Source organism: Sceloporus undulatus, chromosome 2 (genome assembly GCF_019175285.1).
Source record: "Sceloporus undulatus isolate JIND9_A2432 ecotype Alabama chromosome 2, SceUnd_v1.1, whole genome shotgun sequence".
NCBI classification, from domain to species: Eukaryota; Metazoa; Chordata; class Lepidosauria; order Squamata; family Phrynosomatidae; genus Sceloporus; species Sceloporus undulatus.
This window is the reverse complement of record NC_056523.1, coordinates 136,744,610-136,764,017: the sequence shown is the minus strand read 5'-3', so window position 1 is coordinate 136,764,017 and position 19,408 is coordinate 136,744,610. Positions and strand designations below refer to the sequence as shown.

At 41.9% G+C, this 19,408-nt stretch overlaps 1 protein-coding gene across 2 annotated transcripts in view; it reads right to left on the bottom strand.

Moving 5' to 3' along the window:
- UBE2O (ubiquitin conjugating enzyme E2 O) overlaps positions 1 to 17,255 on the bottom strand; it is a 152,358-nt gene extending 135,103 nt beyond the window's left edge. Inside the window, exon 1 of one of the 2 annotated variants that reach the window (XM_042448835.1) lies at positions 17,148 to 17,255. The gene's annotated coding sequence lies outside the window, so the exon portion shown is untranslated. The remainder of the gene's footprint in view (positions 1 to 17,147) is intronic. The other variant, XM_042448834.1, reaches the window with a different exon arrangement.
- Between the last annotated feature and the right edge of the window lie 2,153 nt (positions 17,256 to 19,408).

Sequence of the window (19,408 nt, the reverse complement as noted above, 5' to 3'; positions counted from 1 at the left end):
AGTCGTATATCCAGAGCTTGGGTATGTTCTCTTGTTTTTTGGACTATAACTCCCAGAATTTCAAGACCATGCTAGCTAGGGCATGCTGGATGATGTAGTTCAAAAGTAAAGTAACTTTGCCAAACTGTGGGAATAACCACCAGAGGTGCATTCAAAGGCATAAACTCTGCACTATGCCACCCAATGTCATGACTGTTTATTATTCCTTATTGCTAATTTGAAAACCTAGTAACCCTAATGATGAACAGTATTTCAATTGCACTGATGTCAGTGTCTGTTCCTCAAACAGGCAAGTTTTCATTATCAATATTTCCTAATAATTTCTCTTTTCTAATAGCAAAATGGTACTAAGATGTAAACAGAAAATAGTACAAGAAAATCAGCAATGAAGCTTCTCACTGCACAGGAACAGAAACCGACACTCTAAGAGACTACAGAAAAATAAAATGGACAATAATAATAATAATACATTTTATTTGTATACCGCTTTTCCAAAGATCAAAGCGGTTTACAGTCGATAAAACCAAGTACATAAAACCAAGTACAACACATCTCATAAAAATCCATATTACAAATATACAATATATAACACCAAAAACTCCAACACAATCATTCCAAGGGTAAAGCAGAGAATCGATGGCAACAGAATACACAGCTTCATTCTTCAGGGGGGAAGGCTTGACAAAAGAGAAGAGTTTTCAGTCTCTTTTTAAATGTTTCTAGGGGAGTTGTCAGACGGAGCTCCTCAGGAAGATTATTCCACATCCGTGGGGCCGCCACTGAAAAGGCCTTTTGGGAAGTGGAGACATATTTGGATGAAGGGACTTCCAACAGATTCTTCCCGGATGTTCTGAGTGTGCAGGGCAGATTATATGGGGGGATGCGGTCCCTCAAGTAACTCAGGCCCAAGCCATATAGGGCTTTATAGGTAATAACCAACACCTTGTATTGCGCTCGGAAGCGAATGAGCAGCCAGTGAAGATTTTTCAGAATGGGTGTTATATGGTCAAACCTAGATGCCCCGGTGACCAGTCTGGCTGCCATATTTTGTACTAACTGTAGCTTCCGAGCTTGGTATAAGGGTAGCCCCATGTAGAGCGCATTACAGAAATCTAAGCGAGAGGTTACCAGAGCATGTACCACAGTTTCAAGGTCCCTTTGAGCCAAGTAGGGTCGCAGTTGGCGTATCAACTGAAGTTGATAGCAAGCACTTCTGACCGTCTCATCTACTTGAGATGTCAACTGCAGGGACGAGTCCAGAAGTACTCCTAAACTGCAAACTTCGTCCTTCAGAGGAAGTGTGACCCCATTTAGGTCAGGTGGATAAATTTCCTTTCTCGGGCCTGGGGAACCTATCACCAGTATTTCCATTTTCTCTGGATTCAGACTGAGTTTGTTTTCCCTCATCCAGCCCATTACCGACTCCAGGCAGGCATTCAGAGGAGAGACACCATCCTTAGTCACTGCATCAGTCAGAAACACAGAGAAGCATATTTGGGTGTCATCAGCATACTGCTAACACAGCGCCACGTGTCTCCGGATCTCTCTTTAACATGTAAATGTTAAAGAAAGTGGGGGACAGAATCACTCCCTGAGGGACGACAGATGTAAGCACCCTCTTATCGGAGCAAACGTCCCCCAACTGCACCATTTGGAATCTGCCAGAGAGGTAGGAATGGAACCACTCAAGTGCAGTGCTCCCGATGCCCAACTCTCAGGCGTTCCAGAAGGATACCATGGTCAATGGTATCGAAAGCCGCTGAGATGTCCAAAAGCACCAACAAGGTCACACTTCCCCTGTTGATGCCCAGACGGAGATCATCAACTAAGGCGACCATGGCAGTCTCAACTCCATATCCCGCTCTGAAGCCAGTTTGAAACGGGTCCAGATAATCGGTTTCATCCAAAACTGCTTGGAGTTGGAAGGCGACCGCTCTCTCAATCACCTTACCTAAAAATGGCAACAATGAGACCGGTCTGTAGTTATTCCTTACCAGGGGGTCCAGGGAGGGTTTTTTGAGCAACAGTTTAACTGTTGCTAGTTTTAAACTTGATGGAAATTTTCCCTCCCTGAATGATGCATTGATTATACGTTGTAATAATGATGGTACTGCATCACCACCCTTGGCGGTCAGCCAAGAAGGACACAGATCGAGAGAGCACGTCGTCTTCCTAACACTTCCAAGAAGCTTCTCCACTTCATCGGTATGAACAAACTCAAAGTGATCCAGTTTAATAGAGTCCACGGAAGCTCTGGACACCTCTTCTATTGTTTCTGTTGAAATGCCAGCGTCCAGATCAGCCCTTATCCGAGAGATTTTATCTGCAAAGAAGTTGTTGAAATCGTCACAACAGGCCTTGGTTGATTCTAAAATAGGGTTCAGAGTGGGAGGAAGCTGAGTCAGCTCCCTGACCACCCTGAACAGCTCTGCTGGACATGACTCTGCAGACGCAATACATGCAGCATAGAATGAGTTATTTGCTGCGCCCATTGCCACTCCATAAGACTTCAAAAGAGCCTCATGGAGTGTCTTGTCAGATAAGCGCTGGTGTCTCCGCCAGCTGCGCTCTAGTCGTTGCGCGGCCCACTTCATTTCCCGGAGCTCTTCTGTATACCAGGGTTTCTTATTGGAAGCGGGCCGGAAAGGACGCTTAGGAGCGATACTGTATATAGCCCTGGAAAGGTCATTATCCCAGATGTTGGTCAGGGCATCAACAGAGTCGCCGTCTGATCCAATCATGAACCTCTCTAAGGCTTCTTGGAACCTTTTGGATCCCATCAGCCTTTGAGGGTGGACCATCCTAATAGGTCCTTGGGATTTGGGTAGTTGCCTTAAGTCGGACCTGAACCAGGAAATGGTCCGTCCATGACAGAGCATACCTCTGTCCACGGATTATCCCAATCTGTACTAAAGATGACATCGAGCGTATAACCTGCGCAATGCATTAGACCCGAGACTAGTTGGGACAGGCCCATGGCCATCATGGAAGCCATGAACTCCCGAGCTGCACCTGTCAGGTCTTGTGTGCCGGCCTCGAAAGGGATGTTGAGGTCCCCCAGAACAAGAAGTCTGGGAGACTCCAGCACCAGTTCCGAGACCAGCTGTGTCAGCTTGGCTAGGGAGTCTGTTAGCCCACGGGGTGGACGATAGACCAAAAAAATCCCCAGACTGTCCCTAGCCTTCAGGGTCAGGTAAATACACTTGATAAAGTCTGTTTTCCGGATGGAGTTCCTGGTCAAGGTAAGAGTGTTCTTATGGACTACGGCAACACCTCCCCCCCGCCCACATGTCCTGGTCTGCTCCTTAACAGCATACCCAGCTGGGAGAGCCTGTGTCCACACTGCATTACTCACGGCCCCCAGCCAGGTCTCCGTAATGCAAGCCAGATCACAGTTCTTTTCTTCCAAAAGGTCTTAAATAATGTGGGTCTTGTTCTTAATTGACCTGGCATTGCACAGGAGCAGAGACAGGGTCTGTGGTACGGTTGAATTGACTCTTGGTTCTTTTGGGTTAGCAGGGTGGATGGAAGGCAGGAAAAGTATTAAGCATCAATCTTGCTTTCCCTTATGATGTGATTCCACCCACCTACCGCTGTATTTCCCCCTGCCCCGCACAACCTCAATCGGAGCTCCGTAAGCTGACAACAAATTACCATAACACCCCACCTCCCCACCAACAGCATTATCATAAAATATCATCTCTCTGCACAATAGCGATATTGTTAAAAAGTGGAGAAGAACATGTAATAGGCTCATTCCTCCTGCTATGTACTGCTTATCCACTATCAAACAACCCCAGACAACAATAATATCACTACGGAGATGCACAGCTGCACACTTGCAAGGATGTTCCAGTGGCTCTGCGCTGATGCTGTGGAGCTGCAGAGCTTGACACAACAGTATTTGGGGTCGGAGTAAGGGAGGCCGGCAAGCCGGCTTTATAAGGTGCCGCTCTCACCAGCACACCCCCTCCTCCTCCACACAGATGGTGGTCTAGATACAGGAAACTAAACATTGCTAAGGACCTTTGAGTGGAACTTACCTGTAAAGAAACACTGTTAAAAGGAACTCCATCTCTGGGAATAACACTTTTGAACAATACTATCCTGCATTGAATGGAATGTGGAATCATAGTTTTAATTCCAATTTCATCTGTCACAACTGCACCCTCTCAAGTGTGGAAGCAACCTTTAAAAACATAAGACAACTGCTTTGTTTTTTCCAACCAAACAAAACCAGGTCACATATTGCAAAGAAACCAATTCTAGTTTTGCCAGTGGTTGTATCTGAAAGCTCAGTGATGATGACTGAAACAATGCTTTGCTGCTTCCATCTGTGTACTCCAAGACTTCAACACTGCTTTGGGAAGCAGCTGGGGACAATAAATCTTTTTCCACCAAGCAATTATTTAATGATTTCACATATTCAACCTGATGCAAGTGTTTTTCACCATTTTTAACATTAACAGCTGGCTTAAAAACTCTTTAACTCTATTGTTATGAGAATTACACAAGTAATACTGTTGCACAGCATAATGCAATCACAGACAATGTTAATTTCAAACTGAAATTTAAGAAAAAGTATACCCTTTACAAGTGTTCATTAAGCTCGACACCATGAAAAAGTACATAAAATGACCTTCCAGCCACCGCATGATAAAGGCACCTTCATCTGACTTTGTAAACACACATCAGTTGAAGAGTCTTCATTTTATAGAGTGCCAGTTCAGAACATCTTATAGAACATAAGAATGATATTAAAAGATTCCAGTATCTACAACTACTCATTCTTAACACAAATAAGTTTATGATCCCCTGAAAAATGTGTTAAGAATGACTGCATCTGGCTTACACTGGACTTAAGCTATGTAACCAAACTATAACAAATCTTTCTCACACAATTAACTGAATGCTTTCTTTCCTTTTATTTGCCCCCAACATGGGGAAAACCAAAGGGGCAAAACAGACCGCCCCAAAAGGGTGGATTGGGGGTTCCCCATCATCATGGAAACCACATGTCATGGCCCCAATCCACCCCAGTGCTGGCCCAAATAGGAGCGGGAAAGATCTACTTCTATTTGGGCTGGCATTGGGGCAGCCCCAAGCTGGCTTCTGCAAGCCCCGGTGGCTTGCGGAGTCTAAATGCTGTGCCCCCGGAGTGGCTTGAAGCTGGCCCCCTGTAATTGCCCAGCATGACTTCCAGGCATCTTGGGGATGTGCTGTGCCTAAACACCACGTTCCCAAGCCGCCTAGAAGGCGGCTTTCACAGCTGGTCTGTTTGGCCCCCATGACTCTGGAGACTACGGTTCAAATCCCCACTGAGTCATAAAAATCCACTGGGTGACCTTGGGCAGGTCACACTCTCTCAGCTTCAGAGAAAGGTAAAGGCAAACTCCCTCTGAATGAATCATAACAAGAAAACCTGATAGGGTCCCCTTAGGGTAGCCGTCAGACTTGAAATCACACAACAACCATTTTTACGATACAATTCTAAGATCTGTCAGAAAGTAATTCATGGCCCTGCTAACATAAAAGTGATCAGGGCAGGAAGCAGGACATGGTTTCCAGTCAGTGCTTTCGCCTGGTGATTCCTTCCTCCCCATGAAAGACTACTACTGGTGATAGTTTTATGTGGAGGAATTTTCCTCAAGCATAACAAGGGTCTCCATGGCAGGCACACTCCTCCACACCAGAAGAGAGACCTCTCTGCCCATTGTTAGGTCGACTGAAGTGACTGCCTTAGACCAATGTAAACAAAGGAATCCTACAGCTACTCTCCTCAAGATGGATAAAAATTATTTTATTTGACCGCATTTAATTCTAATTCCTGCTAAGATCTATACAAAAAGATGAAGACAATGTGCCAGAGGTCAACAATACAGAGTAAAATTCCCCATGAAATAGTTTTAATGCCAAGCATTAAGCAGAAAAACAGGAAAAGATGTAGACCCAATAAAGCCTGTCTTCCAAGTCAATAAAGTACTTTAAGTCATTTGCTACACATTTGTGTTTTAATTTTGATTTACAACACCACCTAAACAAACAATTATTTCAGGGGCAAAAGAGCTCAGTTATAGAGGTGTAAGAGAGATTAAAAGAGGGTGACGACTGATACGTGCTGTCAATCTTCAGACCCTAGAAATCCCTCATATAATTAAACAGTCAAGAGGGAAAAGGCTTTTCTCCTTGTAAGTATAATTCATTACTAATGATACTTATGTTCACAGATATAAAGTTATACTTTTATATACTGAACTACAGAGCCATATTCCAAATATTACCTTTTCTTCAATTATATAGTACTCTATGAACTCTGATTTTTTCTCCCTGGAATTAAATGTTTAATTCTCGTATCCCCCCCCCCAAAAAAAGAACAAAAACGAAACATTTAATTATAGAACTGACCAAAGCAGTCTGCTGCCAAGTCAAACCAATGATAGATCAGGTGTAGACTCTTGCATTATATTGTCACATACATCTGTCATTTTTTAAAAAAACTTTCTAATTATATCCCTTGAACAACATCCATTCAAATTCATTGAAGAACTGTGGGACCAAAAACTCTGGCTCCTCTGTCCTGCAGTATTGCAGATAATTAATTCATACAATTAGTGTTACAACCTCTTAGAGGTGAGGATGCAGAACATGGTATGTTTGGAGCATGCTACAAAGCAAGGTGGAATAAATCTCCAAAACATGATGGTCTTTTTTTTCATTTACTTTTCTGTACCTTAAGACAACTTTTAATTTTAAGAATTCTAGGCTTGAAAAATTCTCTGGACCACTCTTTCTATGTCCATGAGTTAAGACAGGGTTAGAATGACTCTTCATTACCAAAATTTGTTACTAAATATTTTGTGCTTCAAAAATAGCTGCTTACATTAGTTAACAACTGGGGACGATCTAAGTTAGGAGTAGAAATTGTGTGGCCTTCCAGATTAATGTTGAACTGCAACTCCTAGCAACCCCAACCAGAATGGCCAATGCTAAAGAATTCTGGGCTTTGCAGTCCCATAGCATCTGAAGGACTGGGTGATTTCCACTCCCACCTAGGTAATAAGTTCACATTCAGGGCTAAAGCAGGTTCTACATCATTTGGAATATACTAGAAGAGTTTCTTTACTTGCAACCACTGAGTGTACTCATTTCAAGCTCTGAAACAAGAGAGGTCAGCAGTAAGCTAATAAGACCCAGCTCTATTTTCTACTTTTCATCAGACCCAGATGCATAGAACTGCTTAAATGACTGCTTAGAAGCTGGACAAGAATGAACAAAATTTTAGCCCAGATAACATGGGGATGTTGAGGAAAGGGGAAGACTACAACAAGATAGTAAATAAGGAAGTTCCTATCAAGTCACACCTCAACAAAGGGATGGCTGTGAAGAATGGAAGTAACATTATTCTTGACATTGTACTGTAACTATGAACATTTCTACTATTTTTGCCAGCTGTGCGGTCTTCGGAGAGAGGGAGACCTGCCCAGTATTGTTCATACCTTGGTAAATCCCTGAACAAAGTTCAAGAACATTAACTAATAATAATAGTAATAATAATAGAATTTATTTATATCCCGCCCAATCACTAGGAATCTGGGCAGCTTACAACATTAGGGAAATACAAAGCAATAGTAATAAACAATAACAATAAACATAAGATAATAAAGAAATATAACAGCAATACATAGCAAAAACATAACAACAATAACAGTAATATCGTAGCAATTCAATAATGACAGAAGCCTAACACTGATGATTACATTCAAATCAATAATTATCAAAAAGAATTCCCCATTTCCAACCCTTCATTGCAAAAAATAACAAGCAGATGCCAATAAACAATGAAATAATAAAGGAAATACAGCACAAGTTACAACATTACCATCAAGGAATTACAATAAAAGATTACAATTGAACACTCTGAAAAAGGGGGAGACTAAAAATTAGCAACAAGATAATGTTCTTCACAGTATTGCCCAAGGCTTTATGGGCTGACGCCCAAGCAGAGTTGGTCCGGGGCCGGAGGAGGGGGCAAGATGTTAAAGAGCTGACACGCTTTTCCCCACCTTTCCCCCAGTGTGCAAAGGATGGCACAAAACTTCTTCATTACAATAGCTCTACTGGCTACCAGTCTGCTTCCAAGCACAATTTGGTATTATTTGTAACTATTTTTTATTTTTATTTTATTCAGGGCTGAATCCAGGAGTACACCCAAACTGCAAACTTGTGTCTTCAGGGGGAGCATACTTCATCAGCACAAGCTGAATTCCTATTTCCAGATCTGCTTTTCAGCTGACCAGATACATCTGTTTTGCCTTTACTTAGCTTCAATTTGTTACCCTTCATCCAGTCCTTCACAGACACCAGCTTGGCAAGAATTAGTTGACATAGCTATATGTGTAAGGCACTTTGACCTCTCCTTTAGGAAAAAATATACCGTAACTGAAGATTATTATTACTTCATTTTTATTGTGGAACAGGCTACACTGAAAGTGTATTAACTGGTTCAAAGTCACCTAACAAGTTTGATATCTCAAAACTGAGATTTGAACTTATACCATACCAGCCAAAATCAAACATTGTAGCCTTTTTATTACACTGATCATCAGATGTATAAATTACAGTCAGGTCTCCCCATAGGCGGGCTTGCCTTCCGTGGCTTTGAGCTTATGTGGAAGGCAAGCGCCAGCAGAAATAATGGGGCGTACCCACACACCACCATGAGCATGCACCCCATTATTTCCTATGGGGACTTGAGCACACAATCTTTTCCCCATATGCAAGGGGGACGACAGATCCCCCATGGATGGGGAGGTCGGACTGTACTGAAAAAAATGGCTGCCTGATTGTTGGTCAGAATCAGCTAACAAAACATATAATACAAACATTAAACGCATTTCACTAGCTGTCCGTTATATTCAAGATGCTCTCTTAACTATAAAGTCTAGGGTGTAATGCCAATATGAATCCCCTGCCATCAATGCACCCTATCAAAATGGATGGGAATTTCTTAATAGTGGAATATTGAAGGTACCATCATTTCAATCAACAAGACAAATGAGGAATTTTTTTTTAAAATGGGATCACTGAAGAGAAATCTTCCTTGTGAGTTCTGATTTAATAGGAAAAAGAACTAAGACTAAGGTCTAGAACACATTGTAGAAATAATCCAGTTTGAGACTGCTTTAACTGCCCCGGCTCAATGCTAGGGAATCCTGAGAACTGTAGCTTTGTGAGACATTTAGTCTTCTCTGTCAGGGAGCTCTGGTGCCACAGCAAACTACAATTCCCAGGATTCCCTAGTACTGGGCCAAGATGGTTTGAAACTGGATTATTTCTGCAGTGTGTTTTGGACCTAAGTGTCTTGTGGCATTTTACAGATTAGCTAGCTTTATTTGGCATAAAGTTCTAGCTATCTAGCCTCTTTATGAAGATCTCCTCCTCTGATAGTCGAGGCTGGGCTGCTACCTGCCAGGGATACTTTAAGAGGAGATCCTTCATTGATCAGAGAGTAGGATGGTCCATGAGACCCTTCAAACACTCATGATTTTGACTCTACCTTATTTCATGAGATGCAACTTAAATCTTATGCATGTACAGAACACAGAATGGAAATTTTACTTCATAGGAGTGCAAATAAGTAGTCAATCTTTGTAGAAAGTGTAAAATCATCTTATGTTTGAGAGTTCGAAATAAGAAAATGATCAAGTCCACCATGCATAGAAGGTGAAGAAATATCAGCAAATGACAGAGAGAAGGTCGAAGTCTTCAACTCCAGTTTCCCTTGTTGACCAGTACAGAGGTGATAACATTCTCATCCTAGGCCCAGTGCATTTTTTTGTGTTGCCTCGCAGAAGAGAAAGGGATGGTTTTTAAATCTGAAAGCCACATAAAACTGAGTAGAGGAGCTAATACTTTAGACCAGTGCTTCTCTGATCTATCTGATGTAGGGGACTGACAATTATTTTTTCCACTGTGTCAGGTACCAGCATCCTATTTTTTAAATAATAATTTCTTTCTTTCTTGAAACCTTTCAGGGATTGACAGCCAATGGCTCAAGGATCAGCATCTGTCCAGGGACCACCATTTTGAGCAGCCCTACATTAGCTGACAAAGAGTATTCATTATAATTTTGGTAAAACAAAGAACTGGGCCAAATCAGTTTTAACAAATTGTAAAGTTTTCCCTTTAGGTATGAAGAATCATAGAGTTGGAAGAGACCACAAGGGCCATCCAGTCCAACTCCCTGCCATGCAAAAGTTTTAAACAAAAGTTTAAAAGGTTTTATCAGATACATATATAGAAGACGAGATTTCCTGGATTATTGTGGGTAAGTCCAGCTGACCTTTGATTTGTCTTTCACCTCCATGATTCTAGATGTTCATCAGAAAACGGAACTACAATCTTTCATGCCACCTCTCAACTTGAATGTTTTGTATGTGGTGGTGCAACACTATCCAAAAGTATCCATGCAAAGATGGGAAAGCAGCAAACCAAGAATAATGGCACCTGTATTGGTCCACAGAGATTATCTGAGCACCATTTTTACAGCTGCAGATAAAGCCAAAGTGAGCTTAGTCTCTGAAAGACTTAGAACTAGAAAGACTTAATTTTTTTTCACAATACTATATTTACAAACATAAAAATTATTGCCAACTCTGGCACTAGTAAACGTGGAACTGAAACATTCTCAGCAGACAAGAAAGAGAAGAAACCATGGATGACAAATACTACACTACAAATAATAAAGGAAAGAAGAAAAGCAAAACAAAAAGGAGTGTCCCAGACCTGGAGCATCTAATAAGGAAAATCAAGGAAGAAAGTGCAAAAGCAGGTTTACTGCTGAACATAAAGAAAACAAAAATAATGACCACAGAGAATCTAGAAAAATTCAACCTAGACAATGAAGAAATAAAAATTGTAGAAGAGTTCTCATACCTAGGTTCAAACATTGATAGAAACGGGGACTGCAGCCAGGAAAGCAGAAAATTAAGAATGGGGAGGGGGCTATGAAAAAAGTGGAAAAGATCCTAAAATGTAATTACAAGCCATTGTATTCCTTATTACTATGTATGGATGTGAGAGCTGGATATTTAAGAAAGAAGATAGGGAAAAAATCAATTCAGCTGAGATGTGGTGCTGAAGAAGGGTGCTGAGGATACCACTGACTGCCAAAAAGACAAATAAATGGGTCCTAGAAGAGATCATGCCAGAAATCTCCCTGGAAGCCAAAATGACAAAACTTAGGCTGTTGTACTTCAGACACATCATAAGCACAACTCACTGGAAAAAACAATAATTCTAGGAAAGGTGGAGGGAAGTAGAAAGAGAGGATGACCACATGCAGATGGATACGCTCTATTAAGGAGGTCACAGGTATGAATATACAGGAACTAAGCAAAGTAGTGGAGGATAGAGGGTCTTGGAGATGTCTCATCCACAGGGTCACCATAGGTCGAGATCAACTTGAGGGCAGTTAACAACACAAAAAAACCCTTGGAATGCTGGTTGCTTGCATAGTCATGACTTTAACAAATTCTATGAGTTGTCCTTAAGGTCAACATCCTTACTGCCATTCCTGAACAACTGAAGTTGTTTTTGACTTTTTAAAATAAAAAGTTTAATAGCACAATCTCTAAGTCTACATATGGAAATAAAATCAATCAAAAGCTTTAACCTGCATCACAAGTGGAAAAAATAAAGAGCAAGTGATCTCCCAATGGATGTACAAGAGGGCTGAAGCAGGTTATTTGTCCAACCACAGAGACCTCTAGCAATTCCAGCAGGCCTTTTGCTTTCTTTCAGTCTTAAAGTGCTATGAAATGCCAGCTGATTCCTAAGTAATCCTCCAAGAGATTGAATGAAATACTGTATCAGAAAGAAGAGATCTGTTCTATACAATTCCTTAGGTGGATAAAATAGAATAAAAGTTTGGAACATTAAAAGCCATACTGAATCAAAACTCCTTAGCTTTCAAAATGCTAGTTTTCCTATCTATTAGTAAAATTTAATTACAGCTTTAATTCTTACTTTCTCTGCCAGACTCTGGAATATTAGAAATATATATACAAAGAATTATTGTTTTGGTTTGCACAGGGTTGGAAAAAGACCAGGGTATGTTTAGGGGGGGGGGGGGCTTTGTATCAATATTTTAATGATAAAATCTGAATCCTATTTATCATATTAATACTGTAACACGTTATTTTATGTATTAAAAAGATGATCAACCATGTTTTAATGCTTTCTAACATTAATAATACAAAGTTATTAGGCTGTGATACAATTTACATCTTTCAAGAAAACATTGGAAATTATATTGACAAGTTAATAGCCTATACAAAAGAGTATAAGACGAATATAGGGCTAAATCAGATAATTAAGTAGCCAAATGCAGTTCAGATATTATGACCACTAGCTTGAATAATAACTGTTCTTTTAAAAAATGCTTTTGCTTTGGTTGCACTTACATTAATTGAAAGATTTGTTTCTGAATGGCACTTCTTACACAATAAGAGAGAGTTAGTAAAAAGAAGCAACTGACATTAGATACTGGTCTAACAATTAACAACTGTCAATAAACTGTTAAATTTAAAATGTTTAAATTCAAACAATCATTTTTGTTCTAGTGAGTGGTTGGGAAAACAGTAGCAGCAGCCAGATTTAAAAATAAATAAAAAATCATCTCTTTAAGGTCATTTGATTTAAACCAACCTGGTTTAAATCAGCCAACCCTGAGGGTTCACATCTCCTTTTTGGGGGGGAGGCTGAATAAATGCTGATCTGGAAAATAACTGAAAGCTCAGGATGTTATTTTAGCGATTAACAGAGATTTCTAAGGGGGAAAAAATGATTACTGCAGCATTTGAGAACTCCTTAAATCATTTGTTTAGCTGCAGTGGCATCATGGAACACTTACAAACATTTCAACTTACAAATTAAATAATAAGAACACACCATTTAGGGACAGAAAGGTCTGAAAGAAGTTGTAGGAAAACAACACGAGTACAAGAAACATACTCATAACTGTTTATATATCTATCTGTATGAATAAATTCAGCAATGTTTGTGGGAACAACTTTAATGGACTTCTCTCTGTTCATAAAATTGAGCTGCTAGAGAAGTGCCTTATAACCTCTTGACACTTTCTGAGTTCATATTTCCCAGTACATTCTGTATATGATGGTCACAGAGATTTCTGAGCTAGAATACAATTTAGGCAGACCAAAGGAGATGTAGCTGAAGCATTATGAAGTGTCATTCAAATGACACACAAAAAATTGCCTACACAAATTGGAAGTAACATCTTGTAATATTCAAAAGTGACAGTAATAAACTAGGATGAAAGAGATCTTGACTAAGTGTAAATTATAAACAAAAGTTTGGTTTTTTATGGGTTTTTCGGGCTATGTGACCAGACTCTGGAAGAATTTCTCCCTGACATTTCACCTGCATCTGTGGCTGGTATCTCCAGAGGTTGGTGGAATGGAAGCAAGTGGGGTATATATACTGTGTGACCTTTGGCTGTGAGGAAGCAATTTACATGTTAATCTGTGTTGGTCTGTTGTTGAGTGACAAAGCCTCAGGGTGGGAGGATGTGTGTATCTATTTAATTAGCAATCCTTTCTCTGCAGGGAAACCCCCCTAATCCTGGGTGATGTTCATTTGCATGTGCCGAGTCTTGATTTTTTATGTTTTTCAGGACTTGTAGCCAAACTTTGTTTACTTTTAGGTAAACACCTGTTGTCCGGGTGTTTGGATTTTCAATGGCTTCCTTGTGCATTCTAACTGATGTTGTTGGCACGGTCCTGAATTTCAGTGTTTTCAAACAGCATTTTATGTCCAGGTTGGTTTATAACATGTTCTGCTACTGTGATTTTTCTGGCTGGCCCAGTCTGCAGTGTCTCTCGTGTTCCTTGACCGGTGTTGGAACGCTGCATTCTGTTGTCCCTATGTACTTCTCCACCGCTGCATGGTATGCAGTAAACTCCTGCGGCCTGAGGGGGGGTCTCTCCTGTCCTTCGCTGAGCGCAACATTTGCTGAATTTTCTTGGCCAGTTGTGATCATTTTGAAGGTTGTGTTTCCTCATCAGTTTCCCTATTCTGCCTGTGACACCTTTGATGTATCCTAAAACCCAACAGTTTATATACACCCCATATAATGCTTTCTTTCTTTGAAAAGGAGGTATGATGCCAGCCACAGATGGTGGCAAAAATCAGGAATAAACTCTTCTAGAACATAGCCACATAGCCGAAAAACCCACAAATCTACCTTGTTTGTTGCTTAGCAGAGTGCAGATCTGAACTCATGTCTGTGAAACAAATGATTTATCTAGTCTAAATTTACTCCCCCCCCCCCCGCCTCAAAGATGTGGAAGCTTAAAAAGGACGGAGCAAAACACAAGATCCTTGTGAAGATTTAGAATTCCTACTGAACCAGCCTTCTCACTTACCGCCTACAAAAGAGTAACAGAAGGTACTGAAAATCTCTATCCAAAATGTCCAAAATATGCTCATATCCATGAAAGGCATGAACACTTATATCTTTGGGAGTTCAACTTACAATCCAGCCTTACAAAGAGTTTTGTTTTTTTGCCAGTGACATTACTGTTTGTTCTGTATGAACTTAATGGATCCAACTACAGCAAAAAAACCAATAATGTTGCAGATTACAACATTAATGCACCTTTTGTTTGCAGAGAAATAGGCAGCTCTCTAGGTCAAGGATTGCTAATTAAAGAATGCATGTAGTGTTTTCACCTATAACAGCATACAATACCAATACACTACATCACAAGATAGTTAACCAGTCCCGTCTATTATTATTTCCAAGTCCTGCTCTCCACCTCTTTTGTTCCACAACATTTGGAGTTAAGTCACTTTTCTCATGAAATCTGAGAAACTAAAAGGGTTCACAGAATATTAATATCACTCTCACATTTTAAGTAAAATGCAAGTTGCTATTTAAACATGCACTAACAATAAATCATTTTAAAAGCCAAACAACCAACTCATTTGAATACTCTGTATTATGGATACAAAATATGTTTTTTGGTTATTTGTGATTATGCACAATTATGTAATACCATCTACGAGCAAAAGACAATGCTCCCAACTCAATGGGTCCACATTCTAACCATCAAAAACCTTGTATTTCAGAAGACTTGCTCATTTGCTTCATTTAGATATAAAACACTTATTCTGTAGTGATAACCATCAACATTTTCCCTCTCCATAATACAGTTTACACAGGACAATTTTATATTTTATTAATATTATTATGAATTTTATTTATAAGTGTGTAAATTTTAATGTGGAATTACAGTGTAATTTTATATTAATCCAGTGGTTCGCAAGCACAAAGCGACCCCCAGGATGGGCATGGACTGCTGAAAGGGCCCTGATCCCTCCCAAACTTCTTCTGTCCTGAAGGGGAAGAAAAAGGCAAGGGGGTGTGTTGGAGCCTTGGCCTGGGGGAGGAAAGGAGAGCTATTCCCTATACAATGTTAAAATATGAATATACATGAATGTGTGGTTGGAAATATGCACACTATAAGTGTTAAATATTAAATTCGTGTGAAAATAAATACACTCATGAACAAAATATCTTCATCCACCACTATGTCAAGTGGGGGAGCACAACATCCAGTGAAGATGTAAAGGGGGCACACAGGTAAAAAGTTTGAGAGCCACTCTATTAATCTAAGGGTTGTTTAAAAAACATACACTGCGTATTCAGCGATGCCTCTTAAAAAGTTCTATCCCTAGATATACTTTAAACCATGCAGTAAAATAGTAATCATTTTTCAAATGGAGTTCTGCTGAAAACAACCAATCCAGATCTCACTGCAGAGGAGCTGAGAGGCCAATCACAGCTCCTCATTACCTCCTTTTGAGCATAACTATGAAAGCATGAGTTTACATTTCTAGGGCCGTTACGACAGCCAAAATAAAGCTGCTTGAGTCACAGTGAAGTATGGTGTTTCAATGATGCATGCGTCCTAAGAGTCCAGAAGTCGCACCAAAGCCACGCTCCAGCCTGGCTTCTGGACTCTTAGACGCATGCATCATTGAAACACATACCTTCACTGTGACTCAAGCAGCTTTATTTTGGCTGTCTGTAACAGGCCTATGAGTGTTTTTACCTTTTTATTTGGTCCTCCCTTCTTTCCCAGAACAACCCTCCATTCTGAGCCAACTAAGAAGCATTGGTTTTATCTTCTATGATGTTTAAGCATTCCCTCCCCAATTTCCTCAATCCTTCCTTGACTGACGGTTGCACCTAGGTTTTTAGAACCCCAATGTATGGTTTGCCCTTACTATGCCCCACGAAGCCTGTCATGGATGTCCCAAGGCTTTATAGGTTGTAAAGATCTTAAAGTGGTTTTGTGTTGGTTTTGTGGAATTTAAGTTTGGACTGTTTGGAAGGAGATAGGGATTTAATTCGTGTTACTGGTTATTTATGAGTCCTGTGTCTTGTGTACGCTGCTCCAATCCACTGGGAGAGGGGGGTCAAATAAATCATCCTCATCATCATCACTATACTACTACTACTAGTACTACAAACGTCCTCCATGTCATCCTTCTGCCCGGAAGGAGTTCCCAAGCTCTTCCATCTTGAGCACAACTAAGGGGCATGGGTCCTCCTTCTATGAAATGCTCTCAGCCTCTTATTGATTGATTGATTCAATCTGGCCACGGCCTCTTTTCTGTTCTTGTCTCCCTCTCCGGGGTTTTAATTGTATGTTTTTAATGCTGTGAATCCACTTGGTCCCATTCTAGGGAGAATAGCGGATAAAACAAACTATAATGACAGTAGTAGTAATAATAATATAATATGATAATATAATGCCCTCCATTTTGGGGTGTGCCTGGGCCTTTCTCCTTGGCAGTGGAGACCCTGGAAGAGGGAAAGGCTGAAATGGAGGACGCGTCCTGAGTGGAGGACGCCCTCCATCCCGCCCTCCTCCTCCTCTGTCCGGATGGCCAGTGCCAACGGGGATGCTTCGCCTGAGAGCCCCTGCCTGGCGAACGGGGCTGGGCTGAGGGCCCTTGCGGCCTCTTCCAGCTCTATGGCTCTCCTCAGCCTCTGCCCCCTCCCTCCCAGGCCCTGTCTGGGGCCTCGAGGGCCTAGGGCTCCGTCGCCTCTCCCCTGGTCTCCTTGACGTGCTGCTTGACGCCCTCGGGGTACCACTGGACGCGGACGTGCCCCGCCGGAGGGGGCTCCCGCGGCCCTCTTCCCCGCCCGCCGCCGCCCCCCGGAGCCCCGGCCTCAGACAGCCGGAGCTGGCCGCCCCTCCTCGGGGCCCTGTCCCTGTTCCCTCCTCCTCTCCTCCGCCGTCTTCCTCCTCGGAGTCGGAGTCCTCCCCGTGCATGACGCGGACCAGGCCGAAGGCACCGAGCCCCGTAGCGCCCGGAGACCAGTCGTGGGTGAAGAGCAGCCGCTGGGAGACACTGCAGCTGCCGGGAGCTGTGAGGGCGGGCGGCGTGGCCAGAGCGGCGTCGGAGGGCTCCGCCATGGTGACCGCGGCTGGCAGGGCGGAAGCAGGAGAGAGGGAGCGGGCGGAGGGGAGGACAGCAATAGCAGTGCACCGCACGCCCACGCAGGCGCAAGGGCGGGGCTTAGGCACGCCGGGCACAGGCCACGCCTTCCTCAAATAGCGGCGCGCGGAGCATGCCGGGGAGGCGGAGGGGAGGGCGGGGCTAGTTCGTGGTTACTCACTGAGGGAGAGAGAGAGAGAGAGAGAGCGCCAATTAGGACCCAGAGGGAGGGAGGACCCATTATCAAATGCTCTAAGGAAACGCCTTGCGCCATCCAGCAACAGAACATACACGCAGACTACGTGGAGATCATCCCTCCTTCCTACCCAGGGTCACACAATAGATATAGATACACACACACACACACACATATCATGGCTCCATTATTTACGGGTTTGATTAATATGTTCTCTCTGGGAATCTCTAGGTCCTCCTACCAAGCAACTCTATGGTCAACTTTAACTAAAATCTAAAAGTGGCACGAAAGCCAGGATGCCTGAGAGAGACTGTTCTACTCCGACATCTGCAGCCCCTCCAGGGAAGCTCAGTGGCTTCAGTGTCTGTCAGACGTGGCCACAGAGTTGCCTGGAGGACCTAGAGGTTCCGATGTCTCATGTGTTTTTGTTCTGCTGTATTTCCACATTCTTTGGGGCCTTGTGCCCCTAATCCTAGCAAATCTCTCTCTCTTCTTCCAGGCCAGCATTCTCTGAAGATGCCAGCCACAGGTGCTGGCAAAACACCAGGATAGACTCCTCCAGAACATGGGCACAGAGCCTGAAAAACCCACAAAAAAATATTAGAAAACACTCCTAGGGATGAGAACCCAAGCGTTGCTCAGAAAAAGCCCAGGGCAGTAGCCGTGCTGGCCATATAGACCAGCCCAATAATTAATAATTAATCCCACCCAACAGTGATACCGCTACCTTTTATTGGCCAACCAAACGCACAATACACTCCTACCTATTCAGTCAGGTGTTATATTAAAGGGAGATCAAAAAATAACAAATGCCAACAGACAGCCTTATTAGAAAGAAGGAAGATGAAGAAGATATTATAGAAGTTTCTCTTTTATTATTTCTGTTTGTGTTATTAAGCCATTCAAAGGCTTTTGATAGATGTTTTGTACTTTTTATGGTTTGTTTTTAAAGAATATTTTTAAAACTAATAAAGATTATTAACCCAAAAAGAATGGAGGGCATTTGGAATCCCTCCTAGACCAAAAAGTTGGAACTGAGGCCATTAAGGGGGAAAAAATGGAGAGCATGGCCAAATAAAAAGCTAAAAACACAGAAATGGTAAATGCGCGTCTCTTGGTCATGCTCAAAATGGAGGGCATTTGGGAATTCCTCCTGGACAAGCTAAGATGGACGAACTGAGGTTTATACTGAGATAAAGAGAAAGTATGAATCATTAGGAAGATAATAATGCTGAGGTGCTAATAATGATAACAATAATAGTATTTCTTACCTGCTTCTCTCCATGGATCGAACCAAATAACAACAATTAAGGAACACACAACTCAGTTAAAAACACAACAGTTAAACAACATCAGTTAAAAAGAAATAAGCTATGAAGTGGGCCCCTGGTATTGCTGGGGTTTGGTTCTGACCCCCTCTGTGGATACCTAAATCCATGGGTGCTCAAGTCCCATTAAATACAATGATGTAGTAATATGGTGTCCCGTATATAAATGGCAAAATCAAGGTTTGCTTTTCGGAATTTATTATATGTAGGGTTGCCATAGTGCGGACTCGAAACAGGGAAAATGTAGGACAAAATTTTCCATGTAGGGCACACAAAGTGTGTCCTACATTTCAAAATTTTGTCCTACATTTTACCGTGATCGCGGTGGGGAAAGGAGGCCAAGCGGCAA